General features: G+C 42.3%; 1 protein-coding gene across 3 annotated transcripts in view; it reads right to left on the reverse strand.

Moving 5' to 3' along the window:
* The window catches only part of PGCKA1 (PDCD10 and GCKIII kinases associated 1), a 118718-nt gene extending 103700 nt beyond the window's left edge, over positions 1 to 15018 (reverse strand). For 2 of the 3 annotated variants that reach the window (XM_077477657.1, XM_077477659.1), the window contains exon 1: positions 14853 to 15017. The gene's annotated coding sequence lies outside the window, so the exon portion shown is untranslated. Of the gene's footprint in view, positions 1 to 14852 lie in introns of all 3 variants that reach the window. The other variant, XM_077477658.1, reaches the window with a different exon arrangement.
* Positions 15019 to 16339: the final 1321 nt, after the last annotated feature.

The following is a 16339-nucleotide window of genomic DNA, read 5'->3' on the forward strand; positions in this document are numbered from 1 at the left end:
TTCCACATCACAGTTTTTCAACATGTCAGTAAACATGGCGAGGCTTCTTTAAAAGCACTTTACTGTTACTGTACTGAACTTGGGAAATGCTCTGGTGTTCATACTTTTAGTTTGTGTTAGTTCTCAACCAATTACAATATGTTTCCAACTTGTTTTCTGTCCCGTTCAGGGTCCCACCATGGGGTAACTCCACTCTGGGTGCAACTCCACTCTAGGTGCAACACTACATTCCCACATGTATGGCCTTTCCAGCTCCCATGATAGGAAAATGAGGTAGATGGTTTAAATTCCCCCTTTTCCTCATGGGACAGTGGCAGGAGCAAGCAGTTTCAAGTCTAGTCAGGCTCAGTTGCCTCAGAAGACAGAGCTGTGGTGTCCCTCCCCCACCCCCCCGTTCCCCTTATGTTGCTGCTGTTGTTATGTGGTGGTGTCACCTTTGCCAGAAAAAAAAGGCAAAGAGGGACACATATATATTTTTTGAAAGTAAGTAATAAAGTGGTTTGGTTAGTTATCGAACGGAATATTATTGGTGAAGTTTTGTATTTATAGTATGGGAAGTTATTCATTCTGGAATATGTTTTATGCAGCCTGAGTTATAGTGGCTAGCTGTGCTAAAGTTTATGTATTTGAGTTATATGGTGATGAATTAATTTTTTGTTATAAAACTAATAATAAACGGGCGCGGCCTTATTTATTCCAACACTTGTCTGCTTTTTATTCTTTGGGTTAAGTTTTTGTTATTTAAAGTGGTGTTCCACACACCAAAAATAAATAAAAAAATGCTTAAAATTCCTAAAAAAAAGGAAAAAATGTGGATTTTTTTAACTCACTTCTAAGTGCCTGTTGCTACGGGGTCCCTCGTAGTCTGCCTCCTTCAGTGCCTGGGCTCCTGATGTCACTTCCCCTCAGCGCAGGAAGGGCTCAGCTCTGCCCCCTCCCTCCTGTCAGTCATCTGGGAAACGTGACAGGTCCCAGATGACTGCGCGGCCAATCATGGCACGCGGCTCCGCTCGCGCAGGCGCAGTGAGTGCCCGGCTATGAAGCCACAGCCCGGTGCCCACAGTTGCAATGCCAGCACCGCCGAGAGGAGGGGGGGATGAGCAGGGCTTTGTTCCCCCACATCGCTGGACCCTGAGACAGGTAAGTGTCCGATTATTAAAAGTCAGCAGCTGCAGTATTTGTAGCTGCTGACTTTTAATTTTTTTTTTTCAGGGAAACTCCTCTTTAAGGGTTCCCTGACTGCTGTCCCATGATCAACAACCCTAGGCCCAACACCCTATTGCTAAATATATCCACCACAGAAAACACCACAGACCAAAAAGTGCCACTACATCCCAGCATATAATTATCTGGCATAAACCCCATTAATACATCTAAAAAAATGGTACTAGAAGTATGTGCAAGGGAGGAGTGCAAAGAGTATGATCGTGGACGTTATTTGCATGAGAGAAATGCGGAGGGTAGGACTGAGGGCTATATGTGCAAGAGAGGAGTTCAAAATTATAATGATGAGCATGTACACAAAAGAAGTATGACAGTGAACAATTTGTGCAGGATAGGAGTGCAGAGGGAATGATGTTTGGCAGTACATACAGGAGAGGAGTGCAGAGGGAATGATGTTTGGCAGTACATACAGGAGAGGAGTGCAGAGGATAAGAGAGTGGGCAGTATATGCAGGAAAGGAGTATAGAGGTTATGACAGTGGGCAGTATGTGCATGAAAGAAATGCAAAGGATATGGTGGTGGGCAGTATGTGCAGGAGAGAAATGTGGATTAGTACTAAGGGCAGTATATATATATATATATATATATATATATATATATATATATATATATATATATGTATTATATGTATATATATATATATATATATATATATATATATATATATATATATACAGTGGTGTGAAAAAGTGTTTGCCCCCTTCCTCATTTCCTGTTCCTTTGCATGTTTGTCACACTTAAGTGTTTCGGAACATCAAACCAATTTAAACAATAGTCAAGGACAACACAAGTAAACACAAAATGCAATTTGTAAATGAAGGTGTTTATTATTAAAGGTGAAAAAAAATCCAAACCATCATGGCCCTGTGTGAAAAAGTGATTGCCCCCTAAACCTAATAACTGGTTGGGCCACCCTTAGCAGCAACAACTGCAACCAAGCGTTTGCGATAACGTGCAATGAGGCTTTTACAGCGTCCTGGAGGAATTTTGGCCCACTCATCTTTGCAGAATTGTCCTAATTCAGTTACATTAGAGGGTTTTCGAGCATGAACGGCCTTTTTAAGGTCATACCACAACATCTCAATAGGATTCAGGTCAGGACTTTGGCTAGGCCACTCCAAAGTCTTCATTTTGTTTTTCTTCAGCCATTCGGTGGTGGACTTGCTGGTGTGTTTAGGATCATTGTCCTGCTGCAGAACCCAAGTTCGTTTCAGCTTGAGTACACGAACAGATGGTCGGACATTCTCCTTCAGGATCTCTTGGTAGACAGCAGAATTCATAGTTCCTTTTATCACGGGAAGTCTTCCAGGTCCTGAAGCAGCAAAACAGCCCCAGACCATCACACTACCACCACCATATTTTACTGTTGGTATAATGTTCTTTTTATGAAATGCAGTGTTCCTTCTACGCCAGATATACTTGGACACACACCTTCCAAAGAGTTCCACTTTTGTCTCATCGGTCCACAGAATGTTGTCCCAAAAGTCTTGGGGATCATCAAGATGTGTTGTGGAGAAATTGAGACGAGCTTTGATGTTCTTTTTGCTTAGCAGTGGTTTTCTCCTTGGAACTCTGCCATGCAGGCCATTTTTGCCCAGTCTTTTCCTGATGGTGGAGGCATGAACGCTGACCTTAACTGAGGCAAGTGAGGCCTGCAGTTCCTTGGACGTTGTTGTGGGGTCTTTTGTGACCTCTTGGATGAGTCGTCGCTGCGCTCTTGGGGTAATTTTGGGCGGCCGGCCACTCCTGGGAAGGTTCACCACTGTTCCATGTCTTCGCCATTTGTGGATAATGGCTCTCACTGTGGTTCGCTGGATTCCCAAAGCTTTGGAAATGGCTTTATAACCCTTTCCAGACTGATAGATCTCAATTACTTTCTTTCTCAATTGTTCCTGAATTTCTTTGGGTCTCGGCATGATGAGTAGCTTTTAAGGATCTTCTGGTGGACCTTACTGTGTCAAGCAGCTCCTATATAAGTGATGCCTTGATTGTGAACAGGTGTGGCAATAATCAGGCCTGGGTGTGGCTAGAGAAATTGAACTCAGGTGTGGACAACCACAGTTATAGTATGTTTTAACAAGGGGGGCAATCACTTTTTCACACAGGGCCATGATGGTTTGGATTTTTTTTCACCTTTAGTAATAAACACCTTCATTTACAAATTGCATTTTGTGTTTACTTGTGTTGTCCTTGACTATTGTTTAAATTGGTTTGATGTTCCGAAACACTTAAGTGTGACAAACATGCAAAGGAACAGGAAATGAGGAAGGGGGCAAACACTTTTTCACACCACTGTATATATGTATTATATATATATATATATATATATTACTGTACAAAAGTTTTGAGCAAGTTGTGAAAAAAATGCTGTCAATTAAGAATACCTTCATAAATAGAAGTGTTAATAGTTTATTTTTATTGATTAAATAAATGGACAAAAGAGAAATCCAAATCAAATCAATATGTGGTGTGACCACCCTTCGAATTCAAAATAGCATCAATTCTCCGATAAGTATGATTATACTTTTGAAAAAAGACAATCCAGGAAGAATAAATAATGTAGGAACGCACACTTCAGATGCTAATAAATCAATGTTTCAGGGTACTTGTAAGAATAATGAAATGGGCAATAAAAAGTCAGGCAATACATTTGTTTTACAACATTAAAGAATAACCAGTAGACGTCATTATCCTTCATTGCACAGAACAGTCCGGTCCCTTCCTTTACAGCTCTGTATTTGACAGGGAATCTTGACAGGACCAGAGGTGATAACTGTCACATCAGTTTCCTACTTCAAACCTACTCAGCGGTGACAAGTTAAGGCAAAATAAAGTGTGAACTTGTTTTCACCACAAAAAGCTGTTTTTGGGACACAGCATTGAAGTTACATTATATATCCATTTTAGAGGCAAATCGTATTTGATGGATCTGAAATGAACTCCAGGCAAAAAAAAAAAAAAAATGCAGTTTTATCATTTAAAAAAAAAAAAAAGTGATTTTGTTTTAGTGAAGAGGGACAGGCTTCGGCTGCCCCCCATGCTGGGTCTGTCTAGGACCTCAGTGAAGGGATTTGCCCTCCAGCGTTGGAATGACAGGCTGTATACTTGTTTGACAGCAGAACTACTTGTGTCAAAAGCCCCAAGAGGCAATCTGGAGCAGAGTTTCTGTGTCCTCAGCTCTAAAGTATCATGTATGCAAAGTAGATAAAACGCAGAAAGAGAAATCACTTGTGTGTAAATCACATGGTGTTACCAGCGCTGTCAGAAGTAGGCTCGTGCAGATCAGTTGAAATGTTTTCTAATTTTGTCAACACAATTACAACATTAGCTGAAGAAAGACTGTAAAACACTGCCGCCAACTAAAGAATACTACTTTAATTCCTATTTAAGAGAACCTAACATCAAATTATTTCATGTCATTTATCCCAACATTTTTTAGGATGACAATCGCATGCATATAGGCCCCCTAATTACCTTTTGATAGGCCAGCAGTAGCAGTATTCCTCTTCCTCCCTAAAGCCCCATACACACGGGACGAATGGCAGGCGACATCGGCCAGTTCAAAAAAAAAACAGCCGGCAATCGGCCCCTGTGTATGGCTGCCTGTGCGACGGAAGCTGGCCGCTTGGCTGGCTTCTGTTGGATGTGCATGGTGGAAAACCCATACCTCCCAACTTTTTGAGATGAGAATGAGGGACACCTATCGGCAAAAGTATGCAGGCATAGGACACACCCCTTGCCATGCCCCCTTAAAGGAGAAAAACAAGATTGGTTAAACTCACAAGTGCCTTTTTTACCACTAATAATCCTTTATATTGGCTTTTGGAATGTGCAAAAGCAGCAATTTATAAATCAGATAAAAGGTTTAGGGCTGGAAAACACTTTTTGATAGAAAAAAAGTGCGTTTTATATACATCTATATAGATCAGACCAAAATGAGGGAATGGAGAGGAATGAGGGACAGAAGGACATTGCTCCAAATCAGGGACAGTCCCTAAAAATCAGGGACAGTTGGGAGCTATGGGAAAACCAGCAGCCAACTCTCTCCCGATCAGCGCTCTCTTCCAATGGCAGAGAGCCCTGATGGGGGTGTTCTGGCTGGGGGGGGGGGGCGTTTCCCTGTCCGAACACAACAGCTCAACAGGGGGGGAGGTTGCTGTACTAATGCCAGATCATTAGTACAGCAGCTCCAACCGTGACTCGGTTAAACAAAAAAAAAACTCATAGTGTGTACCAGGGTTTAGACATAAACCCATATGTACCACGCAGACAAAAAAAAACAAGTTTATGGAAAGGCATGCATGCATTTCAATGACACTTTAGCCTGAGGGTGGTGACATCGTGCCTCACAAAAAGTGTAGAGAACAGATGTAGGAACTGTCATGGTTTGCTTTCAAATAAAAGTGTTCTTCTGCCTTCCCCAATCCTTGAAGTCATGCATAGTACACAAAGTATGAAATACATACATTGGCTTAAAAAAGCACTGCATGGCTCAGAATATAGTCACATGATCTCAGCAGTAGGGAAAGATCAGCAATCAGACTGGCTGATTCTGCTTCCTGTTTCTGCCTGGGCTTGGTCATGTGCAAAGCTCCCAACTGTCCCTGATTTCGAGAGACTGTCCGTGATTGGGAACAAAGTCCCCGTGTCCCTCTTTTCTCTTCATTTATCCTTTATTTCTCTTCATGTATTCCTCATTTTGGTCTGATCTATTTAGTTGTATATAAAATGTACTATTTATCTTTTAAAAAGTATATCCCAGTGCTAAACCTTTCATCCAATTTCTAAATTGCTGAACCTTATTAAATTTTTTTAATCAAGTACTTTCTATTTAGCACTATATTCCACTATATTCCATTTAGCAATTAAACCTTAACAAATTATGTGTACCATTATCTCATACCTGGAATCTATTCCTCCAACTTTCAATAAAACTCATCAGTAGGCTCAGCTGCATTTTAAAAATTCAAAAGCCAGTATAAAGGAATAGTAGTGGCAAAAATAAGCATTTTTCTGTATAATACTCCTTTAAGGGCGTGACAGGGGGTGTGTCCTATGCCTACATACTTATGCTAATACCGTAGGTGTCCCTCATTCCCATCTCAAAAAATTGGGAGGTGTGCATGTGTCTTCCTACCATTGGATCTTAAAGTCAAGGAACGTATTCCATGCCTTTTGCTAAAGTTTAGGCTTCATGCAAAATGTGGATTTCAATAAAAACGCTTTTTTTTTGGCAGAAGAAAAGCAGCTTCAAAAACGTGCCTAAGCCGCATGTCTGCAAATGCGTTTGGGTGCGTTTAAGCACTTAGGCTGGGTTCACACTGATTCTGGATCTCGCAGCAGGGGTCCGGTGCGTTCCTGTCCTCCATTTCAGGGGCGAAACAGGGAATTTTTGCCTGAATTTGGCCCTGAAACGGAGCCAAAGATGCATAGGACCTCTGTCCTTCCTGTCATGCAAATTGGATGCAGAGAGACCCACATCCAATTCGCACTAGTGTGAACCCAGCCAGAACTGTTGATCCTGCCAGAAATCTTGCAAGCTGATAACATCTCCTGCAACCTGTACTGCTTTTTCACTCTCCAGTTTTAGTAAATCAATCCCATAGTGACAACACTACTTCTCTTTAGCTACAGCTCTGTGAGTGTTGTCACCCTAGGATGGGAAGTGTGTTATTGGCAGAATCACCAGGTGAAAATAAGAATGAAAAAATAAATAAAAAAAAGAATGCAACCACCTCATCTGAAGACTGCAATATATTACAATTGTGTTCTTGGGTTGAGATATGCTTTTACCTTAACCACTTAAAGACCAGTCGCTGCAGTTGTACTGCAGTAGGTTGGCTCTCCTGGGCGAATTGCTGTCATTGTACGTCAGCCACTTTAAGACCACTAAGGGGGCGCGACACCATGTGTGTGGCTACAATGTCCGCCAGCCACCCGTGGTCACTCCTGAGAGAGACAGAATGGGGGGTGTGTCAATGTAAACAGACAGATCCCCATTCTGTCAGGGGAGGATAGACAGATCGCATGTTTCTAGTGTAGTGGGTGCCGTGGATTTGCCCTCCTGTTTACTATCTTCGCCGAGACACAGACAGGGACAGAGCCCACTTTCTTCTTCCCTGCCTCCTGACAGCTCAGAGGGCAGGGAGACTCCTCAGGGGACCAGAGCAGCTGTGCCGCCCAGCAGGAGACCGGACTAGCTTCCAGACAGAGCAGCAAGGGGAGAAGCTAGTGTAGACTGTCAGTACATGTGCCCCGCTGCCCTCCTTCTTCTGTAAAACAGTTTGCGCGGGAAGAGGACAGAGCGTTGCTCACAGGGATCACCACCCACTCTGTTTCTCCTACCCCCTCCATTGGCTGCAGTGGGGGACCAATCAGCAAACAGGACGGGAGCATCATGGGACATGAAGTCCCAGAGTCAATGCAGCCCATAGGATTTAATGGGGCATAAACTACAACCCCCAGCATGCCCCAAAGCAGAGAGAAGGATATCTGGAGCCTGGGAAAAAGATAGTGGAAGGAGTGTGTGAAGGAAAGGAACTGAGGTGCCAGCATCTGAGGAGAAAGACACACGCTGACATGGATAATGGGGCATGCTTCCTTCCACTGACTGTCTTACCCAACAGAGGGAGAGAAAGCCACGCTTCTCTTGAGACCACAGGGAGAGTTTCGGTGAGGAGAGGGGATAGAGGACAGGAGTGTGAGGTGACGGGACTGTGTGGTGGAACTCCACCTAACAGAGAGCCACACTGTCTATCAGCATCTGAGAGAGAGAGACACACTTTTCCCGAGACTGCTGCCAGGAGACTGAGGAGAGAGGATAGCAGAGAGGAGCCAGGAACAGTGACACCCACACGGATCGCCACTGTTCAGCCCCAGGGATCCTGCTCAGCAATCCAGTGCCACGCAGCAGAGATGTGACACACACCTCTTCAAGGATCGCAATACCCTTCCAGGTGTCCAGTTGGCCGTTGTCCAGTCCACCTTGCCAGTTTAGCTACCGGCCATCCTGATCGGCCGACAGGAGGTGATCCAGTGCCTTATACCATTGTTAGGAGCCTGAACCAGCATTTGCAATCTCTATCGTGCCACTGAGGATTGGTGAGTGGGTAAAAACCCAAACATCCTTCTTAACACAGTACAGACACTACCTGCAGACACCTATTCCCCTTTCTAGTGTCAGAGAATGCTTGTTTGGAGCTGCCACTTTTAACCATTCTGTTTTTACAAACCACTACCTAACGGGATTTCCTAGAGGATTACTGTTTCACTTTGCTTTAAACCTACTTTCTTTACAAAGGGCCCCAACGTTTACTAGCAGAAGATACTAGTACTCTTCAACCCAGGACCCCTTTACAGAATTGTGCGTACTGTACCCGTTAATCCATTTTTTTTCTGTTGTTACTTTAAATGGTGCTTGTGGCCCAGAAGGAGCTGAGAAGTTGACAAATCTTCTCTCCTCCCTCTCAGTGCATGTGTTATGGGTGTATAGATTACTGCCCTTTTCTAAACTTACGGTTGCTAAATATTGAAGGTTGCCTTTTCTAATGTATTCATTTTTGCAGCAAGGTTTAACAGTGTTGAAAGCTTCCATATGTTTTAAACTGTGATAATATATTCAATTTGTTTATCACTATCAGGTGTGTGTCTGTTTTTTTGGTGATAATCCACAGCCAGGATAACAGTATTTTCCACAGGTGTTCTCAAATGTGTTTGCAGTCATTTTATTCAACCAGGTGCACCAGAGGGGCTGAGGTCATTCTTGAAGTTGAGGCGGAGATCAGAGAATCCAAATTCACTAAGCGACTCCTTCAGGGGTGGCGCTACGCTAGTGATTAGGAACAGCGATCTGTCTCCTCCCCCAGTCACTACACTGCTCCCACGGTTAGAAACACCTCCCTTGGGAACACTTAACCCCTTGATCGCTCCCTAGTGTTAACCCCTTCCCAACCAGTGACATTTAAACATTAATCAGTGCATTTTTATATCACTGATCACTGTATACATTGTCAATGGTCCCAAAAATGTTTCAAAAGTGTCCAATCTGTCCGCCGCAATGTCGCAGTCCCCCTAAAAATGCCATAAATCTATCCCAAATTTTGTAGATGCTATAACTTTTGCGCAAACCAATCAACATTCGCTTATTGCGATTTTGTTTACCAAAAATATGTAGAATAATACACATTGGCCTAAACTAATGAAGGCTTTTTTTATTTTGGGATATTTATTATAGCAAAAACTAAAAAATATATTTTTTTTCAAAATTGTCGCTCTTTTTTTTGTTTATAGCGCAAAAAATAAATACCGCAGAGGTGATCAAATACCACCAAAAGAAAGCTATATTTGTGGGAAAAAAGAGGACCTAAATTTCGTCTTTTGTTTTGTTTTTGTTTTTTTGGGTTCAGTGTCGCATGACTGTGCATTTGTCAGTTAAAGCGACACAGTGCCGTATCGCAAAAAAATGGCCTGGATGTTAAGGGGGCAAACCTTTCTGGTCCTTAAGTGGTTAAAGTTGTTTTGCATATTTACATGGATGCTATAAAATATTTCCATGATTGTATTTAACCCCTTCCCTCCCAGCCCCAGTTTTCCTATATGTGGGGAGTGGGGGTGAGATGGATTGATTGGCTGTCACAGTGGGCACACTATCCTGTAATCTCCTGATCATTAGTAAGGAGCGGGAGCTATCGTTGACAGCTTGGTCACTGTGCTTGGAGCGTGCATTGAGTGTGTTGTCAGAGGAGAAAGCTCTGCCACTCATGGATAGTAATGTTGGCTTGTGGGCATTAAAGCCCACCCTCTTTGCTACTGCTCAATTGCATTACAACAGCTAAAGATGAATATACAGAATCTAGAGGCTTAACACCACTGAAATCACTCAAGGTTCATGTACAACAAATGCACAAATAAAATTTCAGCCGTTTAGAGCATGCATTACATGCATTATTAGTCAGTCAGCTCTCACTGGTAGACTTATGCCCTGTACACACGGTCGGACATTCTGATGCCAAAATCCATCGGATTTTGGCCCAAACTTATCTTGAATACACACAGTCACAAAGAGTTGACGGAAAATCTGATCGTTCAGAGCGCGGTGACATGGAAGAAAGGGCAGTAGCCAATAGCTTTTGTCTCGTAATTTATTCTGAGCATGCGTGGCACTTTGTCTGTCGGAATTGTCTACACACGATCAAAATTTAAACGATCGGATTTTGTTGTCGGAAAATTTTAGATCCTGCTCTAAAAGTTTGTATGTCGGAAATTCCGACGGAAAAAGTCAGATAGAGCCCACACACGATCGGATTTTCCGACAAGATCCGATCGCACATTTTCCGTCGGAAAGTCCGACCTTACACCAAGAGAAAGGATAACATTGTGCATGAAATTCTAAGCGGAACACACAGCCTGCATATGTACTAAGCAAATATTGCTGCATACAATATCATTACCTGCTATAAATAGACACAAGGTGTTTTAAAGCGTTTACATACATTGATAACATTGTTTATCATGTTAATCATATTCACATCTATATCTATAGCTGGAAAAAACATTGAGAAGACTAGTTTTCCATTACAAAGACAAAGCTGTGTCGTGTAGTGTTTGTTATAAAGATCGGTGTACTTCCTTTCACCTTAAAACCCAACTCTAGCCAAAATGTTTTATTCTGTTTTAGATACAGCAAGAAAAGGTTTGGGTCCTCATTTTTTTTCTTTTATTTTGCTGTTTTTGTTTCTGCTGGGTAGATTTCTACCTGTTCTTGGGTAACAGGATAGAAAGGATTTGCAAAATTCTCAAACAGGAACACCAGACCTAAAACCCATTTTAAGTAGACCTGGTAAGGGATGTCATATCTGGGTTCTTTCCTTTCTAAAGCCAGCTATACATAGATCGAAATTCTGCCAGTTCAGCATGGACCGGCCAAGATTCGATCTATGTATGAGCAGGCTGATTGTACAAAAGTTGATCCATCGATTGACTTGGGTAGAACCGGCCTATCGTATTTTTTACATACAATTATTATATTATATTACATTTATTATACATTGGCTCCCGCTGCTCTCTCAGCCAATCAGGGAGCTCTTGTGCAACATCGCTGGATTGAGATGGGGCTCAGGAACGTATAAGGGTTTTTTTTTTAATCTTCATGCATAGAATGCATGAAAATAAAAAAAAACCCGCCTTTAGAACCAATTTAAGCCTTCCTGTTCCAGTGACAACTGCACCCCCGACAGGGCTGTACATATGCCGTGGCCAGGATGCTTTGCTTTGTGGCTGTGGCATTTTTGACTCAGGCTGCAAAGTTTGACAGTCAGCACCGCCTGTCATACTTGCCCACTGAGATCAATAGGGCCGCACCACAACTGTGAGCAGAATCCTTGGCTTGCAGTTGAGGTTCAGTCCTTCAATGTACAACTGCCACTGGCAATTTAAAAGTAGGGGAAAAAAGCTAAGAAAAAAAAAAAAACAGGCCTCGAGAGGCAGCAGTAATGACTCCTGAATGCCTGTCAGCTGCTTCTATTCATTCTGTACTGGAAAGTTATCCATTGCAGATCGCTTTTTAAAAGGGCAGTAAGCTTACTGCCTGTCTGAAAGAATATTAAAGTTTTTCTCTATTTTCCAAGTCATGGTATAGTCTGGCAGTATTTAGTCACATTCAGATGGACTTGTTCTATATTTTATATATTCGCTTATAGGGAGTCAACATGTTTTTTTTTCTCCTCTGTGACAAAACTGACCAACCTAGGGGGTGCCTTCCCCAGAGCCAGAACTGTAGATGACGTAAGGTTGGACATGAATTTTTTTTTGACCATATAAACTTTTTGTAAAAAGGCAAAACCGCCATGCATGGTTAACGCTTGAACTGTCACTGACCAGCATGTTATCACAGTAAAGTCTTCTTTTACAGTGGTATCAATGGCATATGCATGGTTACATTGGAGGTTCAGACAGATCTAGTACAATCTGAATCTAAAACGTATTTTTGCATATAACACATTGCATACAAATACATAAAACCTCATTATTAAGTAACAATCATCTCACTCCAGCATAGGTCTCACTCCATTATTTACAATCGTTACAATTACTTTGCAAACAGAATCTACAGAAAACGGTGAAATACACCAGAATGAGGTTGGGCATACACGGGCAAATGCTTTGTGAATAATAACAGCTAATTCCTTGATAACTGTCCCTAATAGTTCCTGGCAATTTCCCATTTCTAGACAATCTTCCAGCAATCTGCAATGCCACACTCTCTTCATTCTAATGAATGAATGAATGAATGAAATACTTATGTAGCGCACAATGCGAACTGAATCACCTCTAGGCGCAAGCTCAGCCAATGAAACGTATCCACCATACCGGAAGAGGTTATTAAGGAAAAGTCCAGATGGCCGCACTAAAACACTAAAATCCACTTTTTTAATCTTGAATGAAAGCATAGAAACACCATACAGAACCACAGAAGGGGGAAAGAAAGGCTTACATGTTTCGTGCTAACCTAAGCCCTTAATGGCTGAGGTTAGTGCGAAACGTGTTAACCTTTCTTCTCCCACTGTGCTTCTGTATGGTGCTTCTATGCTGTTTCATTCAAGATTAATAATATTGATTTTAGTGTTTTAGATCGGCCATCTGGACTTTTCCTTGATCATTGCACAGGTGTGGGAACTGGGCCTGCACACATGTTGGAGGTGTGTGGGTTGTTTGATTTTCATGTGCCTACCTAGAGCAGCACTGCGTCTCTCACAATACTGGAAGATGTATGTAGAAATGTTGCATTTTACTTCCATTGTTGCGTCCAAACACTTTCAGGGCCAAATGTAGCAAAACCGATAAAAAAAAACATTCAAGAAGAACTTCCAAGTTGCACCTCCACCTGACACACAGTCTGCATCGTTCCCTACAAACTGCTTCAAAGCTGTCTTCTAGCTCTTGGGGGCTTCAATGGTAGGAAATTCCACCGGAATTCCAAGTTTTAACCAATTGTTATTGTAAATCCATATGATGATGCTGTGCTCCTTTGATGAATTCTCCATGATGTACTATAAGCAATGCGTTATCAATCCAGTAATTAGAGAGTGGTTTCCTCATTATGCCTTGCAAGAGGGACTGGAGGTATAAACTATTGCTTTGCAATCCTACCACCAATGCTTCTGATATCAACAAAGTGAATTAGCTCTCCCGTGGGTGTGCTAAACTTAAATATCATTTTTGAATAAATAGGAAAAAAGATGCCTCAGTGCTGATTTGGTGTGCTTTCACTGCAGCACAGCTAGGAAACCAATACTTTCAGTGGTTTTCTGAGTGGCATTGCACCTAAAACCTAAAAAACAGCCAATCAGCTAGAGCTTTAAGTAAGAAAGCCCTGCTGGGTTGTATGGATGAGCACAAAATTAAAGGGTAACTCCACTTGCGTGTGAAAACATTTGCAAATAAAAAAATATATATATAGTATATACCAGTGATGGCGAACCTCGGCACCCCAGATGTTTTGGAACTACATTTCCCATGATGTTTAACTACACTGCAGAGTGCATGAGCATCATGGGAAATGTAGTTCCAAAACATCTGGGGTGCCAAGGTTCGCCATCACTGGTATATACACTTGCCACACAAGTCATATTTGTAATTAAATGTTATTAAATACTACCTTTCCTTTTTAATCTGTGACTCTGTCATTTTCTGTAAAATGTAATGCAGTATGGCCCCCCCCCACCCCCAGAAATGTAATTTCTTGCTTGTGTGATTGGCTTACTGATTTTCCCAGATGTTTACACTAAGATACATATCAGATTTTGAGCATCCCTGCAACAAAAATGTAATTTTTGGTGAGATACTCCCAAAGAGAAATCACGTCTAAAGCGATGCAGACCCTGCCACGTTCCTCATTAGAGCCCTGCAGGTGAAGCAGCTGATTGATAATTATAGAATCGCTCATATACAGATTCACATGTACACAGACAAACAAACAGCTACTTTCCAGAATAACAAAAAAAAGTTAAGAACCTGCAACAATGTTTGTTAAAATCCCTGCAATGTACAAAGATCACTCAGAGGGTAATGTTTTTTTTTTTTCCTCAACAAAAGTAGAGTTACTCTTTAAATCCCTCAAAAATTCACTACAAAGATGGCAATTAAATGTTATTCTTTTCTCACTGTTGGCTGTCTAGAGTCTGTAATGTTGTATATACAATCTGCATCAACCACCAAAGCAGCATAAGGACCTATTCACGCCTATGCATGCGCATTACAGGACACATGATAAGGCACACATATAGGGGCGAATGGGCCAATATAATTTTCTCTTAACACACCGTAATTGTAAGCCATAGACGTGAACCAGATATATAGGAAAAATAGGATTTCTGTTTGAAAAGCAGAAATTTGAACACGTTTTAAAGCGTGCAAGTGTAAATGAGCACTTCAAGTAGTTTCGTTAAAAAAAATACAGTAGCAAGCCACCCGTATACTACCCATAATTCCCTCTGGGCTCAACTGTGCTTTGTTCCTCGCCTGAACAGGTGTGTCAGACAGGTACACCATGTATGTGGCAACAGGACAGGTAAAGCAAACACTACAATACGGATCAGACAGACAAAAAAAGAAAGTTGAAGGGGTCTTACTTGGATTCTCCAGCCTGCTGGGACAGTAAGCTCCTTCCCCGAGCAGCTCCCATGTCTTGTCAGCCCGTCATCTGGATTTGAATGTGAAATGAGTATGAGTGAGTGCAGCAGCTCGCAGTTTGCACGACCTCTTAATGAGAGACGGGAGCTGGTGACACTGAGAATTAAGTGATCACGTGACCGCCCATGAAAATACATTCTTTCATACTTCCTAGATGTACTGTGTTTGTAGTAACTCTTTACCTGCAGGCTGAGCCAGATCCAGCCAGATAATGCCTTACACACATGAAGCTCTAAAGCTCTGTACACAACAACAGAAAATCATACAAAATATACCGCTTTCAAAGCGATCGTGCAATAATCTGATCGTTAGTGCACAGCATTCCTCCAAAAGTATCCAAAGGCACGAAAACTTTTCTCGTATGATACCAGATCGTACGATTTTCGTTTAATCAGCACAGTTGTCGTCTGAAAATAAAATATGAATACAATACATGACATCACTTCTGAATTTTTATTCTGTTGTACATGTTTTTTCCTGCTTTAGCTACCTCTTAAAGTGGTTGTAAACCCTTACAAACCACTTTGACCTACAGGTAAACCTAGATTAAGGCTTACCTGTAGGTCCAAGAAATATCTCCTAAACCTATATGGTTTAGGAGATTTTTACAAAAAGACACCGGCGTACAGGCGCACTGAGCAGGCCGCAGATCACTGTGATATGCCGCTCGTGTCGGCTCCTGTGCGCATGCGTGGGAGTGACGTCATCGCGGCTCCGGCGAATCACAGCGCCGGAGCAGCGAGACCCAGAAGTCACTCCGGGATACATGGCAGCGGCGAAGATGAAGATGGAGGACCGCATTGGGGGCTACGTTCTCAGGTAAGTTATTCATAATGAGCTAGTATGCTATGCATACTAGCTCATTATGCCTTTGCCTTGCAGGTTGCATTTTTATTTTTATTTTTTATTGCCTTTACTTCCTCTTTAACCCCCCCTGACGGTATTCCCAAGTGTGGCTCAAGGTGAGATTTTTGTACCATTAGCGGTAACCCCAAGCCACCCTCGGGATTGCATCGCTGGCTAAAGAAAGAGATAACTTACCTTGTCTCCGGGATCCCGCGATGTATCCCCGCTGTGTACGGCAGCCCGACCTTCCGCCCGATGCACTGTGTGCCCTGGCTTCCGTTCCCTGCGAGCGTAGCGACGCAGGGAGGTGGAACCAGCGCCAAATTTAAAATGTATAAAGCACAAACACACTGATACATTGTAATCCTATTGGATTACATTACTAAATAAAATAAAACTGACCTTAGCTTGCCCCCATTGCTTTATCCAGTGCCCCTGCCTGCAGTTTTACTGTACTTTGTGTCTGGAAACTGCAGAGCGACCATGGCATCAAAAAAGCGCGCCTCTACCTCAAAAGCGACATATGACCTGTTTGAAAACAGCGATCGCGATACAGAATCGCTTGCAGAAGTGAGTGATA

This window comes from Lithobates pipiens, unplaced genomic scaffold (genome assembly GCF_037356315.1).
Source record: "Lithobates pipiens isolate NorthernLeopardFrog02 unplaced genomic scaffold, aLitPip1_a1.2 Scaffold_13, whole genome shotgun sequence".
Taxonomy (NCBI): Eukaryota; Metazoa; Chordata; class Amphibia; order Anura; family Ranidae; genus Lithobates; species Lithobates pipiens.